At 47.5% G+C, this 19,870-nt stretch overlaps 1 pseudogene across 1 annotated transcript; it reads right to left on the bottom strand.

Moving 5' to 3' along the window:
* Nucleotides 1-752: 752 nt before the first annotated feature.
* Nucleotides 753-1,352, bottom strand: LOC308277266 (histone-lysine N-methyltransferase SETMAR-like; annotated as a pseudogene). Its single transcript has one exon. The product of its transcript is annotated as a histone-lysine N-methyltransferase SETMAR-like (transcript).
* Nucleotides 1,353-19,870: the final 18,518 nt, after the last annotated feature.

Below are 19,870 nucleotides of genomic sequence, written 5' to 3'. Positions count from 1 at the left end.
ATATTTTATATTTTATTTGGAAACAGGATCTCTTACGCCAACTCGACTGGCTTCGAACCTGCGCGATCCTCCTGTCTTCGCCTCCCAAGCACGGTGATGACAAGCGTGAGCCATCACGCCTGGCTCAGATGTTATTTATGTATGTATGTAGTTATGTAGGTATGTATGTATGTATGTATTATATTTTACATTTTATTTGGAAACAGGATCTCTTACGCCAACTTGGCTGGCTTAGAACCTGCGCGATCCTCCTGTCTTCGCCTTCCAAGCGCGGGGATGACAAGCGTGCGCCACCACTCCCGGCTTGCAGGACCCTTTCTGAGGATCACCTTGAAGTGTGGCCTGCTGGGATTGCTGCCCCTACCCCGGCCATCACATACACATTTCTGCTTATAGGATGAAAGAAGAGAAGGGCAAGATACCCAACTTAAGGACACACAATTTTTTACTTTTATCCTGCAAGCAAGAAAACACTTAGTCGTATCTAACTGGGAAAGCGAGTATTCTGAACAGTTATGTATCTATGTAAAAACGAAGAGGAAAAGAAAGCAACCGGGCATGGTGGGATGCGTTCGCAGTCCCGGTACGGATTGGATTCGGTGCGAGAGCCCAGTACTGGTAGCTTCAACCAGGAGACTGTTTCTCCTAAAAGATCAGAGCTGCGAGATCCGAGCGTGGACTGGGAGGCTGAGCCAGGAGGGGCGCGGGTTCGAGGCCAGCCTCCGCCTGCACTCTTCCTGATGGACGCCCGGCTAAGGGCAGTACAGTGAACCGTCAAAAGGCAGGAACCCGGCACACGCTGCGGCCCCGCAGGAGCAGGGTTTCCGCAGCTACCCGCCCTGGGGCCTCTCTTCTTCGCCCCCTTCCACGGGGTTGAGGAACCTTCCCGAATAGTCGTAAGAGAGCTCTTCTCCCGGGCCGATGGCCGTGGCTGCGAAGAGGGCCAGTTTAGGTACCATCGAGTCGACTCGGACGGGGACCATGACCAGGTTGGGCTGGCAGGAGTGGTTCATTAACCGGCCGGCGTTGCCGATGGACGTGGGGTCCACGAAGGTCTCCAGGACCGGCCCGCCACACACGTGTTCCCTGACGGCGATGATGTAGTTGGGGTCCTGCCTCTTCTGCGAGTGAGTTCTCCTCCACGCTTCCGAGGCGCCCAAGACCTCGCCGGCATATTCACAGACGAATCTCCCTTTGGGTATCAACTCCAGGGTCTGCAGCCCCCAGCCCTTTCCGTCCGTCTTGAACACCTGCAGGTGGAACTGCAGCCCCCTCTGGACCACTCTGTTTGTGCAATGGTCCACACACTGGCACATGACACCTTTCAGAAAAACAAAGTTCAAACACGCCATGGACGACGCTGATGCGATGAAGAAAGCACCATCCCAGCCTTCCCGCTCCTGGGCTCTGCTTCTCTGCAGTGTGCTCCATGGGGCGCCCATTCATGGAGCCCCAGCAGCACAGGACCCTGAAACCACAGGCCTCTTAGTACTGGGACTGCACCATGCCTGCAATCCCAGTACTTGGGAGGCTAAGATAGGAGAGTCAGAGTTCAGGGCCAGCCTCAGCAACTTAGACTCTGTTGAAAAAATAAATAAATGAGCCGACCAATAGAACTGAGGGTGTGGCTAGGAGGTAGAATGTCCCTGGGTTCTCAGACCTGGAAAAGGCTTGGCATTCTGAAGAGTGGTCGTATGATCCTGTGAGCATCCTCTCATTACTTTAATCTCACACTTTGTAAAACATTTTATGATCCTTTGCCAGCAAGATAAAGACAAATTAAACTGAGGAGCCAACGCAAACTGAGTATCTAATTCTAGAAACACTGACGGCTTCGAAAAAATATAACAAAACGAAACCTTCAAAACACATTTCCAAGCAGCAGACAGTGCTACCAAGACAGAATCAAAAGATAAAAACAGCCTAATACTTTGCAAATACCAGAGTGCGGCTGGTTCTCCTTGCCGCTCACATCATTTCTTCTCTAACTTGTTTTTAGTTTGCATTTCTTTCTGGATGTCTGTACTTATTTGACTGTAAGCTTTCCTTGGCACTGTGTCTCTTTGTGTGTGCCTCCCCCAACTTTGGTAAACATGGCATGGCGCATTTAATCAGTGTCTAAAAGCTTTTCTTTCTTTTTCTTTTCTTTGTCTTTTTTTCAGTACTGGGGATGGAACCCAGGGGCATTTTACCTCCAAGCTACACTCGCAACCCTATTTTTCATTCTTTATTTTGAAACAGGGTTTCACTGAGTTGCAAAGGGCCTCGCTAAGCAGCTGAGGCTGGCCTGGAGCCACGATCCTCCTGTCTCAGGTTGCACATGCCTGTGATCCCAGTACGTGGGAGGCTCAGACAGGAGAATGGCAGGTTCAAGGCCAGCCTCAGCTACCTAGTGAGGCCCTGTTTCAAAATAAAAATGAGGACTGGGGTGTAGCTCAGAGGTAGAATGTTCCTGGGCTCGATCCCAGTACTGCAAAAAATAAAGAATAATTCTGATGACGATGTTGATGGTGATGATGATGGTGGTGGTAATGATGGTGATGGTGATGATGGTGGTGGCAATGATAGTGATGGTGGTAGTTATAATGATGATGTTGGTGGTGATGGTAATGATGATGATGATGATGGTGGTGGTGATGGTGGTGATAATGATGGTGATGGTGGTGGTGGTGCTGATAGTGGTGGTGATGGTGGTGGTGCTGATGGTTGTGGGGAGCCATTAAGGTCTTCCCCTTATCTTTACTAAAAGTATACTTCTGACTGTCCTTCCATCCAGAGTCAACAAGGTTTGGGGTCATGGAGGTTTCAAAGTAATTAAGACTCTCTCAGAACTAATGATGCCTTTGTTCTGTCTGAGATTTGAATTTAATTCCTAGAGTTATATTATTTCATCCTCACTCCTCTCTTCGGAACCCATACTTTTACCAGCTGACTCTGGCACTGACCTTGAGCCACAGTTCGGTCAGGGGGCCCACAAGAGCCTAAGCCCCCCATGAAGTATGAATAGCATCTCCTTCTTCAAAACATGATTTTAAGATTATTTGGATCAATAGGTGTAATTGGAATTTTTATGTATAAACATTATAACTAAAACAGGTGTGCGATGGCTTGTGAGAGACTCAGTCAGCAAAGAATTTTTTCCCAAGGACAAAGTCTGGGCCAAAAGATGAAGTTCCAACTGACCTGAGTTTGAGCCAACATATAAGGTTAAGTTCAAGCTGACCTTGTGATAGAAGACAAAGCTGACTTTCTATGATTCATTATATGTTTGGCACCCTGCCCTGAGGTTTTTTTCTCTTTTGAACTTTCCTGCTTACGTGAATATGGTTTTTTTCTGTCCTGCATGAAAAAAAAGACAAAAGATTGTTGTAAGTCCTGAATAAACGGAGAAGATTGATCTCGTGTGGCAATTCTTTTCTCATTTCGCCTTCGCTTCTTTTCTCACTGGCACACGAACCCTGACTTCTGCTAGGGCTGGACCCCGGCAGATGGTGGTGGTGGTGGTGATGGTGATAGTGGTGATGATGGTGGTGGTGATGATGTTGGTGGTGCTGATGGTGATGGTGGTGATGGTGATGATGGTGGTGGCAATGACGGTGATGGTGGTAGTTATGGTGATGATGTTGGTGGTTATGGTAATGATGATGATGATGGTAGTGGTGATGGTGATGTTGGTGATAATGATGGTGATGGTGGTTGCCAAGACATCCTGCTGCCTCGGCATCTATGTGTTGAGAACCCACTCCACATAGATAATCGGCAACAAGCCCCGAGAAGGAGGTGTCGTCTCTGGCCAAAGTACCCCCCACTTTTAGATACCCTTCATGACTATTATTCCTTTTAACTTTCTACACGAATTGCTCCAGTGATGTGAGATCAGGACTATGAAATTGAGTCCGTGGAAATAAACTCTCTAATAATTTGTCTAAATGTCCTTGGCTCTGCTCAATAATAATGAAAAACTGGCCAGAACTCGGGTGCTGTGATAAGCACCCCAGCTGCAGCAATCACAAATGGCCTCAGACCCTCATTCCTATCCATTAACTCTGGCAAAGTAGCTCAGTTCAAAGTAATTGTTTACCCTTGAAATCCTGCCTAGAGACAGAGAAAAAAAAACTTGTGTGTGACCTTAAAGCAATTTAGTTGATAAACAACTTAGCTGCCCAAATACAATAGACCCAAAGAAAAAGACTGTTGACTTTTACCTCAGTGTGAGCATTCCTGGAGATAGGGAGACTGGCCGCATAGTTAGAAATGAATATGACAAAATAAAGGACAGATGTTCTAAATATATATGTATGAAGGAAAGGAAATACTGTAAGAGTAAGAAAAGCATTTTTGCATGAAAAAGAGCTTATCATAAGAAAGTCCCAACTGGGAAAGAAAGGAATTAGAAAGTTAGAAGCAGGCTGCAGAGAGTTTGTGACAGGGAAGTGGATTATTAAAGATGAGTAGGCTTTTAATAGGTTTGTTGTCTAAAGAAGAGTGCTCAGCAGTTAAGGAAATACATCTGACAATTAGAACTAAGAACCTTGTGGTGTTGTTTGTGGTATTTTGTCTGCCAAACTGTGTTGTGAGTATGCTTAAGCTTTCAGATTTAGAAGATAAGATGCCAACACCTGAAGAAACTCCATCACATCCACCTGAATAACCACATCTCCCCACACTTGCTATATGAACTGAGCCCAAAAGATGGAAAGTTCCAGGAAAAGTTAAAGAAGATTCCCCGAGAAGCTCCCAAGCCTTGATTATTCCTGTTTATTCTGGGAAGCTGCCACCTGGAACTGCTTATCTGCAAGACCTTGGAGAGGATCGGGAGTTGGTCTTAAGAAGGCCAACAGCCAGCTGAAAGACACCAATCCCCTTTTTCTCTTAACTTTACTGGGGAAGGGTATAAATTTCTTGGGGTTTTCGTAATAAAGTGTCATTGGCTCAAAAAGCCTTTGTCCACCTCAGGTTCTTTCCAAAGCGTCGTACCTAAAAACTTAAGGAATTCATAGAGGGGAAAGAACCGCTGCAGATAAGATTCTGCAGAACTCCACCTGCCTTTTGCCCCATCTTTCTGAGGATTTGACCGGGAACGGACAATTACGAACTGACTGAGATTAGTCTGTGACAGGTGGTGGTGATGATGGTGATGGTAGTGGTAATGATGGTGGTGGTGCTGACTGTGATGGTGGTGGTGGTGGTGGTGATGGTGGCGGTGCTGATGGTGATGGTGGTGCCCATGGTGGTGGTGATGGTGGTGGTGGTGGTGATAATGGTGTTGGTGGTGCTGATGGTGATGGTGGTCGTGATGGTGGTTATGGTGGTGGTGGTGGTGATGGTGGTGGTGATGGTGGTGCTCATGGTGGTGGTGGTGGTGATAATGGTGTTGGTGGTGCTGATGCTAATGGTGATGGTGGTGGTGATGGTGGTTATGTTGGTGGTGGTGCTCATGGTGATAAGGATAATAATAAAGATAATAAGCCTGACCTTAGTTTATGTTCCCAAACTCATTTATGCCAGGCATAACTGTTATAATTATCTGCGTAAATGATGAACTCTGGGTGCAAAGAATTTTTGCCCTTGAGGAAAACTAACTGGAAAACCAAGCAAGTACTTGAGGTGAAAAAAGCAAGTCACCAAAATATGTTCTGCTATTGAAGGGGGAGTGTCGCGACCCTAAGGCTCTGACCAGCAGAGCCTAGGGAAGAAACACACGAACGCCGACTTGCTGATGAAGCTACTTCCTATTTAATGCTTCCCCTTCAATGCGCACAGCAAGCAAATACATATCAGTCTCATAACCCCTCCCTCATCACTCCACCAACCCCAAGCTTCCCACAGCTGGGGCATGCACATTTCTAACCCTCTCATAGGAGATCTGGTGGTAGCACGAGGCGCTGCGCACTGATCATCTGTAGGGCACCTAATAGGGCTCACTGTGCAGGCTCAGGGTACCGCCATCCTCGTGAGCCTTGTGACTTGGCAACATGCCTTGGCACCATCTTGAGTCACCGCCCCATCCCGGTCTAGCCGAGTGGGCCCCGACATCTCCGCCTTTTTGTTTTATTAAAATTAAGGCTCGGGACCGTGCCTGTCCTAGGTTGTCGAACCTCAAGGATCATTCTTACCTGTCATCGGGAAAGCAATAGCATGATTACTCCCCTGTCTTAGGTTGATATGATCCCGGGGACGATCGTACCCGTCTTTGACTACCGATCCAGCATATTGAAAGGTCCCGACCCTGTACTAACATGGGGACGAGGGCATCTGTGTGTTTTCTCGCAGGATGAAGATAATGCACGGTGATTACCTGAGCGGCTCATGCGACATATGGATCAAGTAAAAATGGAAGACTCTCTGATTAATGCTGATGATGCTCCCAGCTTCTATGATGACTAAAACATACTGGACTTATGTTCCAGATCCTCCCATACTTCATCCAGCTGTTTGGGAACAACAGGAGATCACTGACTTCAGTAACAACTCACGATTGCTGGGACTTCCTGCTTTGAATTTTACACCCATTGCAGAAACTTTTAATTATTCTGGACAAGGAATTGGCACACCCTTATGTTTTTCTAAAAATGTCAAGAAGATGGGATGCCTGCAGTTGACGCCCATGGTATTGCAGACAAGTACAAAGACTGATTGTACCTGTGCTATTAATGATGTAATCTTGTTGGCCCTGGTTACACAGTGAAAGAAGATAAAAATGTTAGCCCACCAATAACTGGTTTACCCTGTGAAGCTGATTTAACATGTAGAAATCATGGTGTTAATTGGAGGAAATGTCTTGCTGAAATACCTATTTTCCATGAAATTTCTAATACCTCGTTTATTAGGAATTGGTCCTCGGGGCAGAGTGTAAATACTTTTATTGCAGGAACAAGCATAAGTAATGACACCAGAAAGAGGGCACACATGGAAATGCTAATGGGATTTACTGCAAGACTATGGTGGTCATCAACAGGATGGCCTCCAACTAATGTGTGGGAAATTACTGCTTCTATGGGAGAATTTAGAACTTATACATACCATCAGATGCTAAAGCTCATTGTAACACTACGGCCTACACCGTGTGCTTTAGTAAGTGGAAATGTAGAGATAAAGTTCAATGGATCACAAGCTTTTGTAACCTGTACCTTTGTGAATTGTCTAATTGTATGACTCATGTTGAATATGGGAAACAAGTTCTGATAGTTCGTCGACCTCCCTTTGTTATGGTACCTGTTAAGTTATCTGAACCCTGGTATGCTGACAATGGGCTGCAAGTGTTGACTGAATTACAGAAAGCTCTGACAGTGACAAAGAGAATGGTAGGACTGATTATAGCAGGATTGGTGGCCTTTATTACACTGGTGGCAACTGCAACAACCGCTGCTGTTGCTCTTATCAGGAAGTGCAAACAGCCTCCTATGTTAATGATTTATCAGAAATGTTTCTAATGCTTTAGGCTTTCAGGAAAGCATTGAGGACAAACTTGAAAGCCGATCAGAAGCAATGTATGAAACTGTCAATTGTACTGGAGAAGAAATGCAAAGCCTAAAATTAAGAACCCAGTTTGTGTGTCATGCCAAGTTTTCTTGGATTTGTGTTATTTCTAAGAAATATAACGCTTCCGATCATTCATGGGATAATGTCCAGAGACATTTAATGGGAACATGGAATAGCCATGACCTATCTCTAGATCTGAATAACCTGCATCAGGATATTTGGAGCATGCAACATGCTGATCCCCTTCAGTTTAATGCAGCCCAGACAGCCAATGACATAATTCTTTAAAACAGTTTTTCCTTCTTTGCCATCATTAACTACCTCTCTATCTGGTACAATAGGGCTGGTTTTGATTGTTATAGTGGTATTATGTATTCTTCCAGTCCTTGTTCGAGTATTTTGTACACAGCTCTGGAAATTAAAAGCAGAAGTGCACAATCTACGTTTGAAAAATGCCCCCATTTAAAAAGCTGGTAGTCAATGATGGGTAAGATTTCCTTGGGACAAGAAAACCTAAGACAAGATATACAGCTTATAGCTCTGTATTATCCGATGACGAGTAATCCTTGCTACCTGAAGGAAACAACCTGAGACTGGCACAGCCTTCTATAAAAATAAAAAGAAAGGGGGAAATGTGGGGGGCCATTAAGGCTTTTACCTTATCTTGTCTCACCCTAACTCAAAAGTGCACTTCTGACTGTGCTTCCCAGAGTCACCAAGGTCTGGAGTCATGGAGTCTAAGTAAATAAGACCCCTCACAATGACTGATGCTAACTGTTCTGTCTGCTAGTTAAGATTAGGTTTATGTAGTACCAGGCTCCCGTGTGACTCGCAAAGTGATATATGTGCTTTGGATTTTCATGATTGCATTCCTGTACAACCCAAAGCTGGAAATTGTATAAATACCAGGAGAGAAAGAAACCTGGTTGTCGGCCAGCAGAGATATCGGCCCAGGAGTTTGCTGGCGACCCTCCCATGCTTGTTCATCCTCACGCCTCTCTTCAGAACCTGTACTTTTGCCGGCTGACTCCCGCAATAGTGCACCTAAGATTTCAAAAGATGTGTTATCATTTCTTATTTCTTATAAACATGTCAAAGTTCCAGATCTGTAATGAAGCAAAATGAAAATAAAGGCCACAAAACACAAAGACATTCTGAGACCACTGATGGAAGGTGCTTTTTATTACATTTCGTGGAATCGTAAAGAGTTTGACTACTGGTCCTCTCCTCCACCCTCACTTTCAAAGAGAATACAAGGGGCCCGAAGACTGCCCCAGACAGGCCTCTGAGTGGAGCTGGAGTGGCGGCTTGCGGTGGGCGTGCTGCATCCTCCTAGGTCTGCTGAGGGAGCCTTCTGGCCCCAGCCCTGCCCACAGCTCCTGCACGCACGAGGCTCCTCCCCCCGCTGTGGCACCTGATGCAAGGCCAGGTGTGACCTGTGGCTAAAGCCTTGGCCACACTCTCTGCACACTCACGGCCTCTCTTCCAAGTGCACCCGCTTTTGAGTGAGGCTGACTTGCTGCTGAAGCCCAGGCGGCACTGCCGGCACGTGTACGGCTTCTCTCGCGAGTGCTTCCTCCGGTGCCTGATGAGCCCTGCCTGGTGGCTGAAGCCTCTGCCGCACTCCTGGCACACGTACAGCTGTTCCTTCGAATGTGTCCACTAGTGTCCAACAGAGATGGACTCCTGGCTGAAGCCTTTGTCACACTCACTGCACACGTACAGCTTCTCGCCCAAATGTGTCCTCTGGTTTCTGGTGAGTGTGGTCTTCGCGCTGAAGCCTTTGCCAGAATCACTGCACACGTACGGCGTCTCGCCCGAGTGTGTCCTCTGGTGTCTAGTGAATGCGGACTTCTCACTGAAGCCTTTGCCACACTCGCTGCACACATATGGCTTCTCACCCGAGTGTGTCCTCTGGTGGATGATGAAGTAGGACTTGTGGCTCAAGCCTTTGCCACACTCGCTGCTCACGTACGGCTTCTCACCCGTATGTGTCCTCTGGTGTCTGGAGTGTGGACTTATCACTGAAGCCTTTGCTGCACTCACTGCACACATAGGGCTTCTCGCCGAGTATGTCCTCTGGTGGATGATGAATTGGGACTTGTGGTTATAGCCTTGGTCACACTCATGGCACACGTATGGCTTCTCACTGAGTGTGTGCTCTGGTGACTTGGAACTTCCGGCTGAAGCCTTTGCCACACTCACTGCACAGGTACGGCTTCTCGCGGTGTGTGTCCTCTGGTGTCTGGTGAGGGACTTATCGCTGAAGCCTTTGCTGCACTCACTGCACACGTAGGGCTCCTCGCTGAGTGTGTCCTCTGGTGGTGACGAGTTGGGACTTCCGGATGAAGGCTTTGCCACACTCACTGCACATGTATGGCTTCTTGCCCAAGTGAGTCCTCTGTTGGATGATGAGGTAGGACTTTTGGCTGAAGCCTTTGCCACACTCACTGCACACGTACAGCTTCATGCCCGAGTGTGTCCTCTGGTGTCTGGTGAGTGTGGACTTCTCGCTGAAGCCTTTGCCACACTCACTGCACATGTAGGGCTTCTTGATCGAGTGTGTCCTCTGGTGGATGATGAGGTAGGACTTGTGGCTCAAACCTTTGCCACAGTTGCTGCTCACGTACAGCTTCTCACCTGAGTGTGTCCTCTGGTGTCAGGTGAGTGTGAACTTCTCGCTGAAGCCTTTGCTGCACTCACTGCACATGTAGGGCTTCTCACCGAGTGTGTCCTCTGGTGGATGATGAGTTGGGACTTCCTGATGAAGCCTTTGCCACACTCACTGCACACATATGGCTTCTCACCCGTATGTGTCCTCTGGTGTATGGTGAGTGTGGATTCGCGCTGAAGCCTTTGCCACAATCACTGCACACGTACGGCGTCTCGCCCGAGTGTGTCCTCTGGTGTCTAGTGAATGCGGACTTCTCACTGAAGCCTTTGCCACACTCGCTGCACACATATGGCTTCTCGCCTGAGTGTGTCCTCTGGTGGATGATGAGGTGGGACTTTTGGCTGAAGCCTTTGCCACACTCGCTGCACACATACGGCTTCTCGCCTGAGTGTGTCCTCTGGTGGATGATGAGTTGGGACTTGTGTAAACAGCCTCGCCCACACTCGTGACACACATATGGCTTCTCATCTGAGTGTGTCCTTTGGTGGATGATGAGGCCGAACTTCCACCTGAAGCCTTTGCCACACTCACTGCACACGTACGGCTTTTCTCCTGAGTGTATCCTCTGGTGGAGGGTGAGGGTAAACTTCATTCTGAAGCCTTTGCCACACTCGCTGCACACATAGGGCTTCTCGCCTGAGTGTGTCCTCTGGTGGATGGTGAGTGTGGTCTTCTCGCTGAAGCCTTTGCCACACTCGCTGCACACGTAGGGCTTCTCGCCCGAGTGTGTCCTCTGGTGGACGATGAGGTTGGACTTCATGCTGAAGCCTTTGCCACACTCACTGCACACGTAGGGCTTCTCGCCCGAGTGTGTCCTCTGGTGGATGATGAGGTAGGACTTCTGGCTGAAGCCTTTGCCACAATCACTGCACAGGTACAGCTTCTCATCCGAGTGTGTCCTCTGGTGTCTGGTGAGCTTGTACTTCTCCCTGAAGCCTTTGCCACACTCACTGCACACATATGGCTTCTCGCCTGAGTGTGTCCTCTGGTGGATGATGAGGTGGGACTTTTGGTTGTAGCCTTTGCCACACTCACTGCACACGTATGGTTTCTCGCCTGAGTGTGTCCTCTGGTGTCTGGTGAGCTTGCACTTCTCGCTGTAGCCTTTGCCACACTCACTGCACATGTAGGGCTTCTCGCCTGAGTGTGTCCTCTGGTGGATGATGAGGTGGGACTTTTGGTTAAAGCCTCGCCCGCATTCAAGGCACACGTAGGGCTTCTCGCCTGAGTGGATAATCTGGTGTCTAACCAAGGTCGACTTCAGAGTAAAGCCTTTGCCGCAGTCTTGGCACACAAATGGCTTCTCGCCCAAGTGCGTCCTCTGGTGGATGGTGAGAATAAACTTCAGCCTGAAGCCTCGCCCGCACTCTTGGCACACATACGGCTTCTCGCCTGAGTGTGTCCTCTGGTGGATGATGAGGTGGGACTTACGGTTAAAGCCTCGCCCGCATTCATTGCACACGTAGGGCTTCTCGCCTGAGTGGGTAATCTGGTGTCTAACCAAGGTCAACTTCAGAGTAAAGCCTTTGCCACAGTCTTGGCACACAAATGGCTTCTCGCCCAAGTGCGTCCTCTGGTGGATGGTGAGAATAAACTTCAGCCTGAAGCCTCGCCCGCACTCTTGGCACACATACGGCATCTCGCCTGAGTGCGTCCTCTGGTGGATGATGAGGGAGGCCTTCCGTGTAAAGCATCGCCCGCACTCGCCACACACAAAGGGCGTCTTCCACGAGTGCAGCTTCTGGTGCCTGGTCAGGCACATCTTCAGACTGAAGCCCTTCCCACACACGCCGCACACGTATGGCTTCTCCCCCGAGTGTGTCCTCTGGTGACTGAGCAGGCCGGTCATCTTGCTGGAACGCAGTCTGCACTGGCCAGAGGCAACTGCTCCAAGACCTAGGCCTTCTGCCCTCCTCAGCACCTTGTCGGAGTCTTTGGGGGTCCTCGTCTGAGCCGGGCTCTCCTCCATCCCCAGTGCTCTGATGTGATGCTGGGAGCTACCTGGTGGCCTCTGGGGTGGCCTGGGAAATTCTTCAAAAGTACTTTTCTTGGGCCTACCAAACCAAGACTTGGAGCCTTCTCTGTCTTGATCTTCTGCTCTGTCGCTCCAGGATCTATCGTCCGAGGCTCGCTGCTCCTTCTGGTCCTCCACGTGTGGGTCCCAAGGTGCAACAAGTCTTTCTGCACATAAGCATGTGAAGATCCAGGGGCAGTGGCCACACAGCACGTTTTGCTCCAGAGATTTCTGGCTGGAGAAATCAGGAGGGCAGAGAGGAATGGAGTGCAGGGGTGGGTTTGGTCCTGCCAGAGAAAGAGAAGGCCAAGTCAGATGGAACTCATTTGATGGTGAGACTTGACCACATTCTTCAAATCCTTAATAGCAAATGTTATTGACCAAGAGGTACTTTATTTATTTATTTATTTATTTATTTATTTATTTATTTATTTAGTGGGTCTGGGGATGGAACACAGAGGATTTGACCTCCAAGCTACACACCCTGCCCAATTTTTTATTCTTGTTATTTTGAAACAGGGTCTCATTGAGTTGCAGACGACCTCACTAAGTAGCTCAGGCTGTCTGCGAACCGGAATCCTCAGGTCTCAGCCTCCCAAATGCTGGGATTACAAGTGTGCACCACCACGCCCAGTTCCAAGAGATACTGTATATGAGCAACTTCCCAGCCCAACAGTACAGCTTAACAGACAGGGGACAGCAAAGGCATCACAGGCACTTTTGGGTGTATAAATAGGGACAACATCGACAGTCTACATGATTCTCACTACGATAACCTTCCAACGCACAGCAACACACACAGAAACCATGCCTGAAACTTGTGTTCTTTTTTCTAACTGAGAGCTAGCTAACCAGTGAACTGCGCCTGCCATCTTATCAGTAGGAGCCGCTCGGCCCATCGCCACCCCCCTTGTTTACACCACCTCCTTTTAAGGAGCGATCACATAGTAGGAGCAGGAGTGCTGCTGTGTGGGCTAGGGTCCCTACAGTCCCAGGTACTTTTCCTGTCCTTTTAGATCAAAATCAACAGAGATATCATCAGCCGCTAGATTGGAAAGTAATTCAAAGGATTAAAGAATCAGTGTCTACTTATGGTATGCAAGCCGCCTTCACGCTAACGCAGGTGGAGGGACTGGAACGGCATTGCATGACCCCATTTGATTGATCTAATTTATGCAGGGCTGTACCCTCGGGGGAAGCATGTCTTAATTGGAAAGCCACTTACTTGGAATATGCCACTGAGCAGGCGGCTGCCATTGCTCAGGCGGGACAGCCTGCCTGGAATGTAGACATGCTTATGAGACAGGGGGCTTTCGTAAATAATCAGATAGGTTATCCACAACAAGTGTATGATCAAATCAATCGTTGTGCCTTGAAGGCCTGGAAGATGTTGTCAGGATCTGGTGATCTTGGAGCAAGCCTATCTAAAGTCACGCAAGGACCCAATGAGCCTTTCGCAGATTTTTTGGCCAGGTTGGTGAAGACAGCTAGCCGAGTATTCCCTGATGTAGATTCAGCAATGCCTCTCATAAAGCAATTGGCATATGAGCAGGCTAACAAACCATGCCGAGATGCCATCAGACCATGTAAACAGAAAAATTTAGACGTTTGGCTCAAGGTCTGCCGAGATATTAATGAAGATGTTATACAGGGCCAGGCTATTGCTGCAGCCATTGTGTCAGGGTTGAAAGGGAAATCATATCAAGCAGGTCAAGGGGGAGTATGAGGGGGATGTTATGCATGTGGCCAGCCTGGACATTTTAAGAAGGACTGCCCTCGCCGTCAAGGTCAGGGGAAGGCATTAGGGCCGCCCCAGGTAGCAGCCCAGCAACCGCGGCTGTGCCCCCGCTGCTGGAAAGGCAATCATTGGGCAGGAGAGTGTCATTCCAAATGGGAAGTAGATGGCCATCCCTTGTCACCTAGTCTAAACCCCCGAGGCTTTAAGCCTCTACAGATTTGGCAGATGGATGTTACCCATGTTAGTGAGTTTGGAACACTTAAATACGTTCATGTCTCTGTAGATACCTGTTCAGGCATTGTTTTTGCCTCTGCTCATACTGGTGAGAAGGCCCAACATGTTATTTCTCATTGTTTACAGGCTTTCGCTGCTTGGGGGATTCCTAGCCAATTTAAAACAGATAATGGTCCAGCATATACATCTCAACGCTTTACAAATTTTTGTAAACAGATGGGCATTAAGCTTTCCCATGGCCTACCCTATAATCCACAGGGACAAGGAATAGTAGAGAGGGCCAATCACAACATTAAATGTGCTCTAATTAAACAAAAAGGGGGAACTGGGACCCACTGGAAGTCTCCCAAGGACAAACTTAATCTCATTCTTTTTATTTTAAATTTTTTACAACTGGATTCTGAGGACCATTCTGCGGAGAAGCGGTTTGTGTTTTCCCACAGGACCAAGAACACCCGGTGTGGGTCCCAGAAGGCTTGACACGACCAGCTGAAGGAAAAGGAAATGCCTCCGCCAAAGAGCCTAGAGTTGAAGCTAATACTGAGACTTCTCCCGGTGTTGGAATGCCTCTTTGTTTTCCTTAAGCTGTTGTGATGCGGAAACTAGAGCCGAGACTTCGAAAAGACCATACAAGACTTACGTTCGTCAATTGTTGCTGTAAAAAATACCAGAGTGGAGGTGGCCACGGATCAACAATGGATGGACATGATTCATGGGACAGTAGGGTTTTTAAAAGACTGGGGAGGAATGGTGTTTTGGGCATTTCTTCTACTGACAGCATGTGGGACGCTATGTATCTGTATGTGGCGCATGAAGAGGAACATGGCAACACAGCAGCGCATGTTGGTCCAAGCTATGGCCGCCTTGGAGGCTGGTAGCTCCCCCAATGTCTGGCTGAGCATGCTGGATCGGTAGCCAAGGACGGGTAAGACTGCTCCATCCTCATATCAACCTAAGACAGGCAGGCAACCATGATGTTGCTGAGCTGATGACAGGTAAGAATGAGTGAGTTGGAAGCGGCAACCTAAGACAGGCACGATCCCAAGCCTTGTGTTCTTAAATAAATAAAAAGGGGAGCTGTAGGAAGCCAGGGTGTGGCAGTCAGCCCAAGATGGCGCCCGGGCTGACTGACAAGGATGGTGGTCTTGGCCGGCGCATGCGCTGTTGGTCTTGGCTGGCGCATGCGCTGTTGTCAGTATCACACGCCTCATGCATGGACTGTGATGTAATGCCTCATGGTTAGGCCAGGATGCCTATGAGGTACCTTCTAGGGAGCATGGGATGGACATGGGCGGAATGGGATTGGTGGATATTTTGGGAACAGGCTTGGTATGGTATATAAGGAAACTGCTGCGGGGAATAAAGAGGAAGTAGCTTCATCAGCAAGTCGGCGTTCGTGTGTTTCTTCCCTAGGCTCTGCTAGTCAGAGCCTTAGAGTCGCGACAATCTGCACTGGGTAGAGGGCCCGTGTAGAGGGCTGCTCAAAAAGTGGTTACAAGCTAAGCACTGTGGCACACACCTGCAATCCCAGTTCTAGAGACTCTGTGTCAAAATAAAGGATGAAAAATAGGGCTGGGGATGTAGCTCGGACGTAGAATGCCCCTGAGTTCCATCCCCAGTATTGCAAAAAGAAAAAGAATAAAAAACAGGCCTGGGAGTACGCTTGGAGGTAGAATGTCCCTAGAATCAATATCCAGTACCACAGTAAAGAAATACATATATACATACATACATACATACATACATACATACATACATATATAACATCTTAGCCGGGCGTGGTGGCTCAGGCTTGTAATCCCCGCGCTTGCGAGGGGGAGACAGGTGGATCGCACTGGTTCGGAGCCAGCCTCACTGGATTAAGAGACCCTGTCTGGGAGTGTAGCCCGGAGGTAGAAGGGCTTCCAGGAACCCCAGTACCACAAAAAAATAAAAAATAAAATATGCCAAGACATCCTGCTGCCTCGGCATCTATGTGTTGAGACCCCACTCCACGTAGTTAAAATTGGCAAAAAGCCCCGAGAAGGAGGTATCGTCTCTGGCCAAAGTACCCCACTTTTAGATACCCTTCACTATTATTCCTTTTAACTTTCTACATGAATTGCTCCAGTGATCTGAATTATGAAATTGAGTCAGTGGAGATAAACTCTCTAAATCTGTCCAAACGTCCTTGGCTCTGCTCAACAATAATGAGAAACTGGCCAGAATTCAGGTACTGTGATAAGCACCCCAGCTGCAGCAATCACAAATGGCCTCCGACCTTCATTGTTAACTCCGGCAAAGTAACTATCTACCCTTAAAATCCTGCCCAGAGACAGAGAAAAACTTTGTGTGTGACCTTAAAGAAACAACTTAGCTGCCCAAATACAATAGACCCAAAGAAAAAGACTGTTAACTTTTATCTCAGTGTGAGCACTCTAGGGACAGAGAAAATGGCCGCATAGTTAGAAATGAATATTACAAAATAAAGGACAGACATTCTAAATATATATGAATAAAGGAAAGGAAATACCGTAAAAGTAAGAAAAGCATTTTTGCATGAAAAAGAGCTTATCATAAAAAAGTCCCAACTGGGAAAGAAAGGAATGAGAAAGTTAGAAGCAGGCTGCAGAGAGTTTGTGACAGGGAAGTGAATTATTAAAGATAAGTAGACGTGTAATGCGCTTGTCTATAGAAGAGTGCTCAGCACTTAAGGAAATACATCTGACAATTAGAACTAAGAACCTTGTGGTGTTGTTTGTGGTATTTTGTCTGCCAAACTGTGTTGTGAGTATGCTTAAGCTTTCAGATTTGGAAAATGGGATGCCAGCATCTGAATTGCCACATCTCCCCACACTTGCTGTATGAACTGAGCCCAAAAGATGGAAAGTTCCAGAAGATTCCCCGAGAAGCTCCCAAGCCTTGAGGATGCCCGTTTGTTCTGGGAGACTGCCACCTGCGGCTGCTTATCTGCAGACCTTAGGGAGAGACAGAAGTTGATTCTTCAGGGGCCAGCAGCCAGCTGAGAGATACCCGCCCCCCTTTCTCTTAACTTTACTGGTGAAGTGTATAAATTTCTTGGGGTTTTCATAATAAAGTGTCATTGGCTCAAGAAGCCTTTGTCCACCTTAGGTTCTTTTCCAAAGCGTCGTAACTAAAAACTTAAGGAATTCATAGAGGGGAAAGAACCGCTGCAGATAAGAATCTGCAGGACGTCGCCTGCCTTTTGGCCCATCTTTCTGAGGCCCCCGACCGCTAGTGGACTTGCCCCCCACAGGACTGAGCCGGTCGGTAACAAAAATAAATAAATATAAAAAAATAAATAAATAAAAAATAACACCTTAAATAAAAATTCACGGTCTAAGTTGGCATGGTGGTTCATGCTTGTAATTTTAGTGTTTGGGAGGCAGTGACAGGAGGATTGCGGTTCATGGCCAGCCTCTACTACTTGGTGAGGCCCTTCACAACTTAGTGAGACCCTGTTTCACTAAGAGTAGGGCAGGGGGTGTTCCTCAGAGGTAGAATGAACCTAGGTTCAATCTTCACGACCACAAACACTTAAAAATGCAAAGGACAATTAGACAAGAGTCACTGATACCTGAGAACTGCTGCGCTCTTAGGTTTTACATCAAGTAGTACTTGATGAAGAAGAATACGGAAAGTTAAGGATGTATATGATACTTGGAACAGGGGTCAGTCAACTTTTTCTTAATGAAACTAAATAGTTTAAGTTTTAAGGGCTGAAAGAAAAAATGAAGGACATTATATGAATTTTTACATTACCTTTTTTTTTTTTGGTCCTCGTGATGGAACTCAGGGAAACTGTACCCCCGATCCACACCCCTAGCTGTATTTTTTAAGTCTTTTCATTTATTTATTTATTTATTTATTTATTTATTTATTTATTTATAAACAGGGTCTCACTGAGTTGCGAAGGGCCTCGCTAAGTAGCTGGAGCTGTCAGTGAACCATGATCCTCTCATCTCAGCCTCCCCAAGACTGGGATTACAAGCGTGCGCCACCACGCCTGGCAGTTTACATAACCATGGAAAAGTGTACAAACCACTCTTAGCTTCAGTTGCTTTGAGCACTCCGCTTAAATTTCTCAACTGACTTTTAAGCTTTATGTCTCCCACTGGGCTTTGTTTTCTTTATATCATTCAGTTTCTGCTCTATTGTTCTTGATCTTTTCTAAAAAGATGTTAACAAAAGAGATAAAAACCCACAAACATGTACAAGAGTTACCCCGGGAAGGCCAGGGCTTCCTGGAGGAGGAAGGCGACAGGAGACCCAGGGAAGCGTTCATGGGGTGAGGATGAGGTCTGGAGGGGAGGCCGAGCCAGGCAACGTGAACGCAGGCCGAGAGCTCCAGAGGCAGCTCCCTGCACTCGGGCTCGGCGCCGCCTCCCTCCGGCCTCTCAGCTGCTCACACCCTGCGTCCTGGAGCTCACTGGCCCAGTTTCCTGCCACTCACCCGCACGGGAGGCTGGCGCGCATCTGCTCTCTTCTCTCCACGCCTCTTTCCCTTGCTCCAGCTGGACGATCAGCTTTGGTTTAGAAAACGGAATTCCTGCCCACAGGAAAGGAAGACAAGATGACCTTACGTCGTGGGTCAAGGGCCAGGGAAGAATTCAGAGGCAAGCCAGGTGAGGAGCTTGAAAGGGTACGGCAAGGACCTGAACGAGTGGGGCCGATCCACTCACGGAGGCGCTGATTCTGTTCCAAGCCAGGTGGATGAACACCGCTGTCACCCATCATGGAAAATAAGTTACTAAGGAAGAGAGCCCAGCTCAGAGGAAAAGGCCCAGAAATGTAGAGTATCAGCCAGAGCGCATGTGCGTGTACACACACACACACACACACACACACACACACACACTCACACAAACACACACACTTTCTTTTTTTTTTTTTTTGGTAGTATTCGGGTTCTTGGAAACCCTTCTACCTCCAAGCTACACTCCCAGGCCTATTTTTATATTTTTATTTGGAAATTGGGTCTCCAAAGCCAGAGCGACGAGCTTCGAACCTGCGCGATCGTCCTGTCTCCGCCTCCCAAGCGCGGGGATAACAAGCGTGCGCCACCACCCAGCGCCACATACACACTTTCAACTCTACAAATATGACCTTCTTTGGGACACAGGAAACTAAATGTTTTTCCTTTTGAGTGCAACCCGAAAGCTAATTTAAACAGAAAGATTTGTAGCCATACGTGCTGGTGCACACTCGTAATCCCAGTACGTGGGAGACGGAGACAGGAGAATCGCATGTTTACAGCCAGCCACAGTAACATAGTGAGGCCTTTCAAAACTTAGTTCACAATAAAAAATAAAAATTACACAATAAAGAATAAAAAATAGGGTAAGGGTGTAGGTCAGTGGTAGAATGACCCTGGGTTCAATCTCCAACACCCCCCTCCCCCAAAAAAAAGTTGGTTTGTGGTGGCACACATTTGCAATCTCAGCCTTTGGGAGAGAGAGAGACTGGAGGTTCGTGGTTTGAGGACAGCCTCAGCTACTTAGGTCCTTTGCAACTCAGGGAGACCTTGTTTAAAAATAAAGAATAAAAAATAGAACTGGGGGGAGTAGCTCAGAGGTAGAATGTGCCTGGGTTCCATCTTCAGTACCAAAAAAAAAAAAAAACAAATTAAAAAAAATTGCATCAAATATATATAACCTTCCCAGTGTTAAGAATGCAAGTCTTAAGGACACTGCCCTTACCCAGAGAGACCAGGTTTCTGTAGTTCTCC

This window comes from Muscardinus avellanarius (genome assembly GCF_963383645.1).
Source record: "Muscardinus avellanarius genome assembly, chromosome: 19".
Classification (NCBI taxonomy): domain Eukaryota; kingdom Metazoa; phylum Chordata; class Mammalia; order Rodentia; family Gliridae; genus Muscardinus; species Muscardinus avellanarius.
The sequence above is the reverse complement of the archived record's forward strand: the minus strand, read 5'-3'. Positions and strand labels throughout refer to the sequence as shown.